General features: G+C 61.3%; 1 long non-coding RNA gene across 1 annotated transcript; it reads right to left on the bottom strand.

Annotated features, from left to right (window-relative positions):
• Positions 1–1,616: 1,616 nt before the first annotated feature.
• Positions 1,617–7,308, bottom strand: LOC142906916 (uncharacterized). The gene is made up of 3 exons (XR_012930554.1): positions 7,203–7,308; positions 3,442–3,536; positions 1,617–2,384 (listed from the first exon to the last, which is right to left on the bottom strand). It is a non-coding gene; the product is annotated as an uncharacterized LOC142906916 (long non-coding RNA).
• Between the last annotated feature and the right edge of the window lie 7,505 nt (positions 7,309–14,813).

The raw sequence follows: 14,813 nt of genomic DNA, 5'->3' as shown, positions 1-14,813 counted from the left end.
CACACACACACAGTGACACACACACACAGTGACACACACACACAGTGACACACACACACACAGTGACACACACACAGTGACACACACACACAGTGACACACACACACAGTGACACACACACACACAGTGACACACACACAGTGACACACACACACAGTGACACACACACACACAGTGACACACACACACACAGTGACACAGTGACACACACACAGTGACACACACACACAGTGACACACACACACACAGTGACACACACACAGTGACACACACAGTGACACACACACCGTGACACACACACACAGTGACACACACAGTAACACACACACACAGTAACACACACACACAGTGACACACACACACAGTGACACACACACACAGTGACACACACACACAGTGACACACACACACAGTGACACACACACAGTGACACACACACACAGTGACACACACACAGTGACACAGTGACACACAGTGACACACACTGACACAGTGACACAGTGACACACACTGAAACACACACAGTGACACACACACACAGTGACACACAGTGACACACACAGTGACACACACACAGTGACACACACACACAGTGACACACACACAGTGACACACACACAGTGACACACACAGTGACACAGTGACACACACACACAGTGACACAGTGACACACACACACAGTGACACAGTGACACACACACACAGTGACACACACACTCCCTTAACCACCAGGCGCTGATCTGTGCAGCGATGGAAACTCTCCGTTCCTATGGCAGGAGTCTAGGGGACGGAGTTCCAGAGCGGCTCAAGGGATGAGGCTTCAAGTAGCCAGGAGGATAACGAGGTGTGGTGATCATCATCATCGTCATCATAATCACTGAAAGTGGGATCACTTCATCATAACAATCATCACATCATAACAATCATCACTTCATCACCATGATGACAACAATCATCTCATCATCACCATGATGACAACAATCATCGCATCACCATGATGGCAACAATAATCTCATCATCACCATGATGACAAAAATCATCTCATCATAACAATCACCACTTCATCATCATGATGACAACAATCATCACATCATCATGATAACAATCACCACTTAATCACCATGACAAAAATCATCTCATCATCACCATCATGATAATAATCATCACTTCATCATCATGATGACAACAATCATCTCATCATCATGATAACAATCACCACTTCATCACCATGACAACAATCTCATAATCATGATAACAATCACCACTTCATCATCATGATGACAAAAATCATCTCATCATCATAACAATCACCACTTCATCACCATCATGACAATCATCTCATCATCATCATCATGATGACAACAATCATCACATCATCATGATAACAATCACCACTTCATCACCGTGATGACAACAATCATCACATCATTATGATAACAATCACCACTTCATCACCGTGATGACAACAATCATCACATCATCATGATAACAATCACCAATTCATCACCGTGATGACAACAATCATCACATCATCATGATAACAATCACCACTTCATCACCGTGATGACAACAATCATCTCATCATCATGATAACAAATCACCAACACAACCGAGGGTGTCTACGACTGGCACTGTGTAACTTTATTTGTAGTAGAATCATCGTCACCGTCGTCCAATTCATTTGGTTAAAAGGTGCTGGGGGAGGGAGGGAGGGGGTGGGAGGGGGGGTGGAGGGAGGGGGTGGAGAGAGGGGGGGGTGGATGGAAGTGGGGGGAGAGGGAGGGGGATGGGAGGGAGGGGGTGGAGGGAGGGGGTGGAGGGGTGGAAGTGGGGGGAGGGGGTGGAGGGAGGGAGGAGGGGGGGTGGATGGAAGTGGGGGGAGAGGGAGGGAGTCTAAAATGGACACCTCTAAGCTATGCGACAGAGAAGACTTATGGGGTCAGACACTCACGCGCTGGGTGGGTGAGCAGGTTGGTGAGTGGGTGAGTGAGTGAGTGGGTGAGTGAGTGGGTGAGTGTGTGGGTGAGTGAGTGAGTGAGTGGGTGAGTGAGTGGGTGAGTGTGTGGGTGAGTGAGTGGGTGTGAGTGGGTGCGTGAGTGAGTGAGTGTGAGTGAGTGAGTGAATGTGAGTGGGTGAGTGAGTGGGTGAGTGAGTGGGTGAGTGAGTGAGTGGGTGAGCAGGTGGGTGAGTGAGTGGGTGAGTGAGTGGGTGAGTGAGTGGGTGAGTGAGTGAGTGGGTGGGTGGGTGAGTGAGTGGGTTAGTGTGTGTGTGAGTGGGTGAGTTGGTGAGTGAGTTGGTGAGTGAGTGAGTGAGTTGGTGAGTAGAAGTTGACGTCCTTCAAAATGGGCGTCCACCTCTTGCAATCCTGCCACGACCACGGTAACCTGAAAGAGACGCACACTCACTCACCCACTCACCCACTCACTCACCCACTCACTCACCCACTCACTCACTCACAACCCACTCACACACCCACTCTCACACCCACTCACTCACTCACACACCCACTCACTCACCCACTCACTCCACACACTCACTCACTTACACACTCACACACCCACTCACACACTCACTCACCCACTCACTCACCCACTCACACACACACACTCACACACACACTCACACACCCACTCACACACTCACTCACACACCCACTCACTCACACACCCACTCACTCACACACTCACACACTCACTCACACACTCACTCACACACCCACTTACACACTCACTCACACACCCACTCACTCACTCACACACTACACACCCACTCACTCACTTACACACTCACTCACCCACACACTCACTCACCCACCCACTCACTCACTCACACACCCACTCACTCACACACACACTCACCCACTCACACACTCACACAACCCACTCACACACTTACACACTCACTCACTCACACACCCACTCACTCACACACCCACTCACTCACACACACACTCACACACCCACTCACACACTCACTCACCCACTCACACACCCACTCACTCACTCACCCACACACCCACTCACACACCCACTCACTCACACACTCACTCACACACCCACTCACTCACTCACCCACTCACTCACTCACTCACCCACTCACTCACCCACACACTCACTCACCCACCCACTCACTCACTCACACACCCACTCACTCACACACACACTCACCCACTCACACACTCACACAACCCACTCACACACTTACACACTCACTCACTCACACACCCACTCACTCACACACCCACTCACTCACACACACACTCACACACCCACTCACACACTCACTCACCCACTCACACACCCACTCACTCACTCACCCCACACACCCACTCACACACCCACTCACTCACACACTCACTCACACACCCACTCACCCACTCACACACCCACTCACTCACTCACCCACTCACACACCCACTCACTCACCCACCCACTCACTCACCCCCACGTGGCCGTGTGAGTCTGCGGCTGAGCGAGGCGTTGGAGGCCTCGGGGGAGGAGGTCCCTGGGGACGTACCAAACGCTTCGCCTGCCCACCTACACCACCACCATCAACAACATCAACAACATCAACAACATCACCCCCTGCACCATCATCAACAACATCAACATCATCACCTGCACCACCATCAACAACAACATCACCTGCACCACCACCACCATCAACAACATCATCATCATCACCACCATCAACAACATCAACAACATCACCACCATCAACAACAACAACATCACCTGCACCACCACCACCATCAACATCATCAAAAACATAATCACCATCAACAACATCATCACCATCAACAACATCACCACCACCATCACCATCAACAACATCACTACCATCAACAACATCACCACCACCATCACCATCAACAACATCAACAACATCATCACCATCAACAACATCACCACCACCACCACCATCAACAACATCAACATCATCAAAAACATCATCACCATCAACAACAACAACAATATCAACAACATCACCATCAACAACATCAACATCACCACCATCAACAACATCACCACCATCATCACCATCAACAACATCACCATCAACATCACCACCTGCACCATCATCAACAACATCAACATCATCATCACCATCAACAACATCACCACCTGCACCACCACCATCACCACTATCACCATCACCACCACCACCATCATCGCCACCATCCCAGCCATCACCACCACCACAACCATCACTACCACATCACCGCAGCGCTTGTGCCAGGCTAGGTGCACCGGGAGGTGGTCACGTGACAGACCCAGCAGGTGACACGGGTTGTGCCAGGCTAGGTGCACCAGGAGGTGGTCACGTGACAGACCCAGCAGGTGACACGGGTTGTGCCGCTGTGCCAGGCTAGGTGCACCAGGAGGTGGTCACGTGACAGACCCAGCCGGTGACACGGGTTGTGCCAGGCTAGGTGACACGGGTTGTGCCGGGCTAGGTGACACGGGTTGTGCCGGGCTAGGTGGCACGGGTTGTGCCGGGCTAGGTGACACGGGTTGTGCCAGGCTAGGTGACAGGCTAGGTGACACGTGCTGTGCCAGGCTAGGTGACACGGGCTGTGCCAGGCTAGGTGACACGTGCTGTGCCAGGCTAGGTGACACGGGTTGTGCCAGGCTAGGTGGCACGGGTTGTGCCAGGCTAGGTGACACGTGTTGTGCCAAGCTAGGTGACACGGGTTGCGCCAGGCTAGGTGACACGGGTTGTGCCAGGCTAGGTGACACGGGTTGTGCCAGGCTAGGCGGTTGCAGGCTAGGTGACACGTGCTGTGCCAGGCTAGGTGACACGTGCTGTGCCAGGCTAGGTGACACGGGTTGTGCCAGGCTAGGTGACACTGGCTGTGCCAGGCTAGGTGCACACGGGTTGTGCCAGGCTAGGTGACACGTGCTGTGCCAGGCTAGGTGACACGGGTTGTGCCAGGCTAGGTGACACGGGTTGTGCCAGGCTAGGTGACACGTGTTGTGCCAGGCTAGGTGACACGTGTTGTGCCAGGCTAGGTGCACCAGGTGGTGGTCACGTGACAGACCCAGCCGGTGACACGGGCTGTGCCAGGCTAGGTGACACGGGTTGTGCCAGGCTAGGTGACACGGGTTGTGCCAGGCCAGGTGACACGTGTTGTGCCAGGCTAGGTGCACCAGGTGGTGGTCACGTGACAGACCCAGCCGGTGACACGGGGTGTGCCAGGCTAGGTGGTGCCAGGCTAGGTGCCAGGCTAGGTGACACGTGCTGTGCCAGGCTGGGTGACACGGGTTGTGCCAGGCTAGGTGACACGGGCTGTGCCAGGCTAGGTGACACGTGCTGTGCCAGGCTAGGTGACAGGCTAGGTGACACGTGCTGTGCCAGGCTAGGTGACACGTGCTGTGCCAGGCTAGGTGACACGTGCTGTGCCAGGCTAGGTGGTGCCAGGCTAGGTGACACGGGTTATGCCAGGCTAGGTGACACGTGCTGTGCCAGGCTAGGTGACACGTGCTGTGCCAGGCTAGGTGACACGGGTTGTGCCAGGCTAGGTGACACGGGTTGTGCCAGGCTAGGTGACACGGGTTGTGCCGTGACACGGGTTGTGCCAGGCTAGGTGACACGGGCTGTGCCAGGCTAGGTGACACGTGTTGTGCCAGGCTAGGTGACACGTGTTGTGCCAGGCTAGGTGACACGGGCTGTGCCAGGCTAGGTGCACACGGGTTGTGCCGGGCTAGGTGACACGGGTTGTGCCAGGCAAGGTGCCAGGCTAGGTGACACGTGCTGTGCCAGGCTAGGTGACACGGGTTGTGCCAGGCTAGGTGACACGGGCTGTGCCAGGCTAGGTGACAGGCTAGGTGGTGCCAGGCTAGGTGACACGGGTTGTGCCAGGCTAGGTAACACGTGCTGTGCCAGGCTAGGTGACACGGGCTGTGCCAGGCTAGGTGACACGGGCTGTGCCAGGCTAGGTGACACGGGCTGTGCCAGGCCAGGTGACACGGGTTGTGCCAGGCTAGGTGACACGTGCTGTGCCAGGCTAGGTGACACGGGCTGTGCTAGGCTAGGTGACACGGGTTGTGCTAGGCTAGGTGACACGGGTTGTGCCAGGCTAGGTGACACGGGGTTGTGCCAGGCTAGGTGACACGGGTTGTGCCAGGCTAGGTGACACGGGTTGTGCCAGGCTAGGTGACACGGGTTGCCAGGCTAGGTGGCACGGGTTGTGCCAGGCTAGGTGACACGGGTTGTGCCGGGCTAGGTGACACGGGCTGTGCCAGGCTAGGTGACACGGGCTGTGCCAGGCTAGGTGACACGGGCTGTGCCAGGCTAGGTGACACGGGCTGTGCCAGGCTAGGTGACACGTGCTGTGCCAGGCTAGGTGACACGGGTTGTGCCAGGCTAGGTGACACGGGCTGTGCCAGGCTAGGTGACACGTGCTGTGCCAGGCTAGGTGACATGGGTTGTGCCAGGCTAGGTGACACGTGTTGTGCCAGGCTAGGTGACATGGGTTGTGCCAGGCTAGGTAACACGTGCTGTGCCAGGCTAGGTGACACGGGTTGTGCCAGGCTAGGTGACACGGGTTGTGCCAGGCTAGGTGACACGGGCTGTGCCAGGCTAGGTGACACGTGTTGTGCCAGGCTAGGTGACATGGGTTGTGCCAGGCTAGGTAACACGTGTTGTGCCAGGCTAGGTGACACGTGCTGTGCCAGGCTAGGTGACACGTGCTGTGCCAGGCTAGGTGACACGGGTTGTGCCAGGCTAGGTGACACGGGTTGTGCCAGGCTAGGTGACACGTGCTGTGCCAGGCTAGGTGACACGGGCTGTGCCAGGCTAGGTGACACGTGCTGTGCCAGGCTAGGTGACACGGGTTGTGCCAGGCTAGGTGACACGTGCTGTGCCAGGCTAGGTGACACGGGTTGTGCCAGGCTAGGTGACACGTGCTGTGCCAGGCTAGGTGACACGTGCTGTGCCAGGCTAGGTGCCAGGCTAGGTGACACGGGCTGTGCCAGGCTAGGTGACACGTGCTGTGCCAGGCTAGGTGGTGCCAGGCTAGGTGCCAGGCTAGGTGACACGGGCTGTGCCAGGCTAGGTGACACGTGCTGTGCCAGGCTAGGTGACACGGGTTGTGCCAGGCAAGGTGCCAGGCTAGGTGACACGTGCTGTGCCAGGCTAGGTGGTGCCAGGCTAGGTGCCAGGCTAGGTGACACGTGCTGTGCCAGGCTAGGTGCACGTACCCTGGGTGCTGGCCGAGTCTCCACCACTGCTGGTGCCGGGGGTCTCCTCCTGGGGGGTGCCCCCACCCCCACCCCCACCGGTCCCCTCCTCACCCACAAGCCCCTCCCCTTGCGATGCTGTCGCCTCCATCGACGGGCTGAGGGGGGGAGGGGCGAGGGGGGGGAGGGGCGAGGGGGGAGGGGCGAGGGGGGGGGAGGGGCGAGGGGGGGGGAGGGGCAAGGGAGGGGGCGAGGGGGGGGGGAAGGGAGAAAGGGGGGGGTTATAGGATACCCCCCCAGTGTCTCACCCCCAGTGTCTCACCCCCCAGTGTCTCACCCCCCAGTGTCTCACCCCCCAGTGTCTCACCCCCCAGTGTCTCACCCCCAGTGTCTCACCCCCCCCAGTGTCTCACCCCCAGTGTCTCACCCCCAGTGTCTCACCCCCCAGTGTCTCACCCCCCCCAGTGTCTCACCCCCCAGTGTCTCACCCCCCAGTGTCTCACCCCCAGTGTCTCACCCCCAGTGTCTCACCCCCAGTGTCTCACCCCCCCCAGTGTCTCACCCCCCAGTGTCTCACCCCCCAGTGTCTCACCCCCAGTGTCTCACCCCCCAGTGTCTCACCCCCCAGTGTCTCACCCCCAGTGTCTCACCCCCCAGTGTCTCACCCCCAGTGTCTCACCCCCCCAGTGTCTCACCCCCCAGTGTCTCACCCCCCCCAGTGTCTCACCCCCCAGTGTCTCACCCCCAGTGTCTCACCCCCAGTGTCTCACCCCCAGTGTCTCACCCCCCCCAGTGTCTCACCCCCAGTGTCTCACCCCCCCCAGTGTCTCACCCCCCAGTGTCTCACCCCCCCCGTGTCTCACCCCCGTCCCAGTGTCTCACCCCCCAGTGTCTCACCCCCCAGTGTCTCACCCCCAGTGTCTCACCCCCAGTGTCTCACCCCCAGTGTCTCACCCCAGTGATCACCCCCAGTGTCTCACCCCCCAGTGTCTCACCCCCCAGTGTCTCACCCCCCAGTGTCTCACCCCCCAGTGTCTCACCCCCCAGTGTCTCACCCCCAGTGTCTCACCCCCCAGTGTCTCACCCCCAGTGTCTCACCCCCCCCAGTGTCTCACCCCCCAGTGTCTCACCCCCCCCAGTGTCTCACCCCCAGTGTCTCACCCCCAGTGTCTCACCCCCAGTGTCTCACCCCCCCAGTGTCTCACCCCCCAGTGTCTCACCCCCCAGTGTCTCACCCCCAGTGTCTCACCCCCCCCAGTGTCTCACCCCCCAGTGTCTCACCCCCCCCAGTGTCTCACCCCCCAGTGTCTCACCCCCAGTGTCTCACCCCCCCCAGTGTCTCACCCCCAGTGTCTCACCCCCCAGTGTCTCACCCCCCAGTGTCTCACCCCCCAGTGTCTCACCCCCCAGTGTCTCACCCCCCCCAGTGTCTCACCCCCAGTGTCTCACCCCCAGTGTCTCACCCCCAGTGTCTCACCCCCAGTGTCTCACCCCCCCCAGTGTCTCACCCCCCAGTGTCTCACCCCAGAGAGTTCCCCCCAGTGTCTCACCCAGAGTCTCACCCCCAGTGTCTCACCCCCCAGTGTCTCACCCCCCAGTGTCTCACCCCCAGTGTCTCACCCCCAGTGTCTCACCCCCAGTGTCTCACCCCCCAGTGTCTCACCCCCCAGTGTCTCACCCCCAGTGTCTCACCCCCAGTGTCTCACCCCCCAGTGTCTCACCCCCAGTGTCTCACCCCCAGTGTCTCACCCCCAGTGTCTCACCCCCAGTGTCTCACCCCCAGTGTCTCACCCCCCAGTGTCTCACCCCCAGTGTCTCACCCCCCAGTGTCTCACCCCCCAGTGTCTCACCCCCCAGTGTCTCACCCCCCAGTGTCTCACCCCCAGTGTCTCACCCCCCAGTGTCTCACCCCCAGTGTCTCACCCCCAGTGTCTCACCCCCCAGTGTCTCACCCCCAGTGTCTCACCCCCAGTGTCTCACCCCCAGTGTCTCACCCCCAGTGTCTCACCCCCCAGTGTCTCACCCCCCCCAGTGTCTCACCCCCCAGTGTCTCACCCCCAGTGTCTCACCCCCCCAGTGTCTCACCCCCAGTGTCTCACCCCCCCAGTGTCTCACCCCCCAGTGTCTCACCCCCCAGTGTCTCACCCCCCAGTGTCTCACCCCCCAGTGTCTCACCCCCCAGTGTCTCACCCCCCCCAGTGTCTCACCCCCAGTGTCTCACCCCCCCAGTGTCTCACCCCCAGTGTCTCACCCCCCAGTGTCTCACCCCCCAGTGTCTCACCCCCCCAGTGTCTCACCCCCCAGTGTCTCACCCCCAGTGTCTCACCCCCCAGTGTCTCACCCCCAGTGTCTCACCCCCCCAGTGTCTCACCCCCCAGTGTCTCACCCCCCAGTGTCTCACCCCCAGTGTCTCACCCCCAGTGTCTCACCCCCCAGTGTCTCACCCCCCAGTGTCTCACCCCCCAGTGTCTCACCCCCCAGTGTCTCACCCCCAGTGTCTCACCCCAGTGTCTCACCCCCCAGTGTCTCACCCCCCAGTGTCTCACCCCCCCAGTGTCTCACCCCCAGTGTCTCACCCCCCCCAGTGTCTCACCCCCCAGTGTCTCACCCCCCCAGTGTCTCACCCCCCAGTGTCTCACCCCCCAGTGTCTCACCCCCAGTGTCTCACCCCCCCAGTGTCTCACCCCCCAGTGTCTCACCCCCAGTGTCTCACCCCCCAGTGTCTCACCCCCCAGTGTCTCACCCCCAGGTCTCCCCTCCAGGTCTCACCCCCCAGTGTCTCACCCCCAGTGTCTCACCCCCCAGTGTCTCACCCCCCAGTGTCTCACCCCCCCAGTGTCTCACCCCCCAGTGTCTCACCCCCAGTGTCTCACCCCCCCAGTGTCTCACCCCCAGTGTCTCACCCCGTGTCTCACCCACCAGTGTCTCACCCCCAGTGTCTCACCCCCCCCAGTGTCTCACCCCCCAGTGTCTCACCCCCCAGTGTCTCACCCCCCAGTGTCTCACCCCCGTGTGTCCCCCCAGTGTCTCACCCCCCCAGTGTCTCACCCCCAGTGTCTCTCCCTTACCCCCCAGTGTCTCACCCCCCAGTGTCTCACCCCCCAGTGTCTCACCCCCCCAGTGTCTCACCCCCCCCAGTGTCTCACCCCCAGTGTCTCACCCCCCAGTGTCTCACCCCCCAGTGTCTCACCCCTCCCCCAGTGTCTCACCCCCCCAGTGTCTCACCCCCCAGTGTCTCACCCCCAGTGTCTCACCCCAGTGTCCACCCCCAGTGTCTCACCCCCCCAGTGTCTCACCCCCCCCAGTGTCTCACCCCCCAGTGTCTCACCCCCCAGTGTCTCACCCCCCCCAGTGTCTCACCCCCAGTGTCTCACCCCCCAGTGTCTCACCCCCCAGTGTCTCACCCCCCAGTGTCTCACCCCCCAGTGTCTCACCCCCAGTGTCTCACCCCCCCAGTGTCTCACCCCCCAGTGTCTCACCCCCCAGTGTCTCACCCCCCAGTGTCTCACCCCCCAGTGTCTCACCCCCCAGTGTCTCACCCCCCCAGTGTCTCACCCCCAGTGTCTCACCCCCCAGTGTCTCACCCCCCCAGTGTCTCACCCCCCAGTGTCTCACCCCCAGTGTCTCACCCCCCAGTGTCTCACCCCCAGTGTCTCACCCCCCAGTGTCTCACCCCCCAGTGTCTCACCCCCCCAGTGTCTCACCCCCCAGTGTCTCACCCCCAGTGTCTCACCCCCCAGTGTCTCACCCCCCAGTGTCTCACCCCCCAGTGTCTCACCCCCAGTGTCTCACCCCCCAGTGTCTCACCCCCCAGTGTCTCACCCCCCCAGTGTCTCACCCCCCCAGTGTCTCACCCCCCCAGTGTCTCACCCCCCAGTGTCTCACCCCCCCAGTGTCTCACCCCCCAGTGTCTCACCCCCCCCAGTGTCTCACCCCCCAGTGTCTCACCCCCCCAGTGTCTCACCCCCCAGTGTCTCACCCCCCAGTGTCTCACCCCCCAGTGTCTCACCCCCCAGTGTCTCACCCCCCAGTGTCTCACCCCCAGTGTCTCACCCCCCCAGTGTCTCACCCCCCCAGTGTCTCACCCCCCAGTGTCTCACCCCCCAGTGTCTCACCCCCAGTGTCTCACCCCCCAGTGTCTCACCCCCAGTGTCTCACCCCCCCCAGTGTCTCACCCCCCAGTGTCTCACCCCCCAGTGTCTCCCACCCCCCAGTGTCTCACCCCCAGTGTCACCCCAGTGTCTCACCCCCCAGTGTCTCACCCCCCAGTGTCTCACCCAGTGTTCCCCCAGTGTCTCACCCCCCAGTGTCTCACCCCCCCAGTGTCTCACCCCCCAGTGTCTCACCCCCCAGTGTCTCACCCCCAGTGTCTCACCCCCCAGTGTCTCACCCCCCAGTGTCTCACCCCCCAGTGTCTCACCCCCAGTGTCTCACCCCCCCAGTGTCTCACCCCCAGTGTCTCACCCCCCAGTGTCTCACCCCCAGTGTCTCACCCCCAGTGTCTCACCCCCAGTGTCTCACCCCCAGTGTCTCACCCCCCCAGTGTCTCACCCCCCAGTGTCTCACCCCCAGTGTCTCACCCCCCAGTGTCTCACCCCCCCAGTGTCTCACCCCCCAGTGTCTCACCCCCCAGTGTCTCACCCCCCAGTGTCTCACCCCCCAGTGTCTCACCCCCCAGTGTCTCACCCCCCAGTGTCTCACCCCCCAGTGTCTCACCCCCCAGTGTCTCACCCCCCAGTGTCTCACCCCCAGTGTCTCACCCCCCCAGTGTCTCACCAGTGTCTCCCCAGTGTCTCACCCCCCAGTGTCTCACCCCCCAGTGTCTCACCCCCCCAGTGTCTCACCCCCAGTGTCTCACCCCGTGTCTCACCCCAGTGTCTCACCCCCAGTGTCTCACCCCCCAGTGTCTCACCCCCCAGTGTCTCACCCCCCCAGTGTCTCACCCCCAGTGTCTCACCCCCCAGTGTCTCACCCCCCAGTGTCTCACCCCCCAGTGTCTCACCCCCCAGTGTCTCACCCCCCAGTGTCTCACCCCCAGTGTCTCACCCCCCCAGTGTCTCACCCCCAGCCAGTGTCTCACCCCCAGTGTCTCACCCCCCAGTGTCTCACCCCCCAGTGTCTCACCCCCAGTGTCTCACCCCCCCCCAGTGTCTCACCCCCAGTGTCTCACCCCCCAGTGTCTCACCCCCAGTGTCTCACCCCCCAGTGTCTCACCCCCCAGTGTCTCACCCCCCAGTGTCTCACCCCCCAGTGTCTCACCCCCAGTGTCTCACCCCCCCAGTGTCTCACCCCCCAGTGTCTCACCCCCAGTGTCTCACCCCCCAGTGTCTCACCCCCCAGTGTCTCACCCCCCAGTGTCTCACCCCCAGTGTCTCACCCCCCAGTGTCTCACCCCCCAGTGTCTCACCCCCCAGTGTCTCACCCCCAGTGTCTCACCCCCCAGTGTCTCACCCCCCAGTGTCTCACCCCCAGTGTCTCACCCCCCAGTGTCTCACCCCCCAGTGTCTCACCCCCCAGTGTCTCACCCCCCAGTGTCTCACCCCCCAGTGTCTCACCCCCCCAGTGTCTCACCCCCAGTGTCTCACCCCCCAGTGTCTCACCCCCCAGTGTCTCACCCCCCAGTGTCTCACCCCCCAGTGTCTCACCCCCCAGTGTCTCACCCCCCAGTGTCTCACCCCCCAGTGTCTCACCCCCAGTGTCTCCACCCCGTGTTCACCCCCCAGTGTCTCACCCCCCAGTGTCTCACCCCCAGTGTCTCACCCCCAGTGTCTCACCCCCCAGTGTCTCACCCCCCAGTGTCTCACCCCCCAGTGTCTCACCCCCCAGTGTCTCACCCCCCAGTGTCTCACCCCCCAGTGTCTCACCCCCCAGTGTCTCACCCCCCAGTGTCTCACCCCCCAGTGTCTCACCCCCCAGTGTCTCACCCCCCAGTGTCTCACCCCCCAGTGTCTCACCCCCCAGTGTCTCACCCCCCAGTGTCTCACCCCCCAGTGTCTCACCCCCAGTGTCTCACCCCCCAGTGTCTCACCCCCCAGTGTCTCACCCCCCAGTGTCTCACCCCCCAGTGTCTCACCCCCCCAGTGTCTCACCCCCCAGTGTCTCACCCCCCCAGTGTCTCACCCCCCAGTGTCTCACCCCCCAGTGTCTCACCCCCCAGTGTCTCACCCCCCAGTGTCTCACCCCCCAGTGTCTCACCCCCCAGTGTCTCACCCCCAGTGTCTCACCCCCCCAGTGTCTCACCCCCCAGTGTCTCACCCCCCAGTGTCTCACCCCCCAGTGTCTCACCCCCCAGTGTCTCACCCCCCAGTGTCTCACCCCCAGTGCTCACTCCCCCAGTGTCTCACCCCCCAGTGTCTCACCCCCCAGTGTCTCACCCCCCAGTGTCTCACCCCCCAGTGTCTCACCCCCCAGTGTCTCACCCCCCAGTGTCTCACCCCCCAGTGTCTCACCCCCCAGTGTCTCACCCCCCAGTGTCTCACCCCCAGTGTCTCACCCCCCCAGTGTCTCACCCCCCCAGTGTCTCACCCCCCGTGTCTCACCCCCCAGTGTCTCACCCCCAGTGTCTCACCCCCCAGTGTCTCACCCCCCAGTGTCTCACCCCCCAGTGTCTCACCCCCAGTGTCTCACCCCCCAGTGTCTCACCCTCGTGTCCCCAGTGTCTCACCCCCCAGTGTCTCACCCCCCAGTGTCTCACCCCCCAGTGTCTCACCCCCCAGTGTCTCACCCCCCAGTGTCTCACCCCCCAGTGTCTCACCCCCCAGTGTCTCACCCCCCAGTGTCTCACCCTCCCCCAGTGTCTCACCCCCCAGTGTCTCACCCCCCCAGTGTCTCACCCCCCAGTGTCTCACCCCCAGTGTCTCACCCCCCAGTGTCTCACCCCCCAGTGTCTCACCCCCAGTGTCTCACCCCCCAGTGTCTCACCCCCCAGTGTCTCACCCCCCAGTGTCTCACCCCCAGTGTCTCACCCCCCAGTGTCTCACCCCCAGTGTCTCACCCCCCAGTGTCTCACCCCCCAGTGTCTCACCCCCCCAGTGTCTCACCCCCCAGTGTCTCACACCCCCCAGTGTCTCACCCCCCAGTGTCTCACCCCCCAGTGTCTCACCCCCCAGTGTCTCACCCCCCAGTGTCTCACCCCCCAGTGTCTCACCCCCCAGTGTCTCACCCCCCAGTGTCTCACCCCAGTGTCTCACCCCCAGTGTCTCACCCCCCAGTGTCTCACCCCCAGTGTCTCACCCCCAGTGTCTCACCCCAGTGTCTCACCCCCAGTGTCTCACCCCCAGTGTCTCACCCCCAGTGTCTCACCCCCCAGTGTCTCACCCCCCAGTGTCTCACCCCCCCAGTGTCTCACCCCCCAGTGTCTCACCCCCAGTGTCTCACCCCCAGTGTCTCACCCCCCAGTGTCTCACCCCCCAGTGTCTCACCCCCAGTGTCTCACCCCCAGTGTCTCACCCCCAGTGTCTCACCCCCAGTGTCTCACCCCCCCCAGTGTCTCACCCCCCAGTCTGTCTCACCCCCAGTGTCCTCACCCCCAGTGTCTCACCCCCCAGTGTCTCACCCCCCGTGTCTCCACCCCCCAGTTGTCTCACCCCCCAGTGTCTCACCCCCAGTGTCTCACCCCCCAGTGTCTCACCC

The sequence above is a fragment of the Petromyzon marinus genome, chromosome 72 (genome assembly GCF_048934315.1).
Source record: "Petromyzon marinus isolate PM22_M1 ecotype Great Lakes invasive population chromosome 72, UKy_Petmar_22M1.pri1.0, whole genome shotgun sequence".
Classification (NCBI taxonomy): Eukaryota; Metazoa; Chordata; class Hyperoartia; order Petromyzontiformes; family Petromyzontidae; genus Petromyzon; species Petromyzon marinus.
The sequence above is the reverse complement of the archived record's forward strand: the minus strand, read 5'-3'. Positions and strand labels throughout refer to the sequence as shown.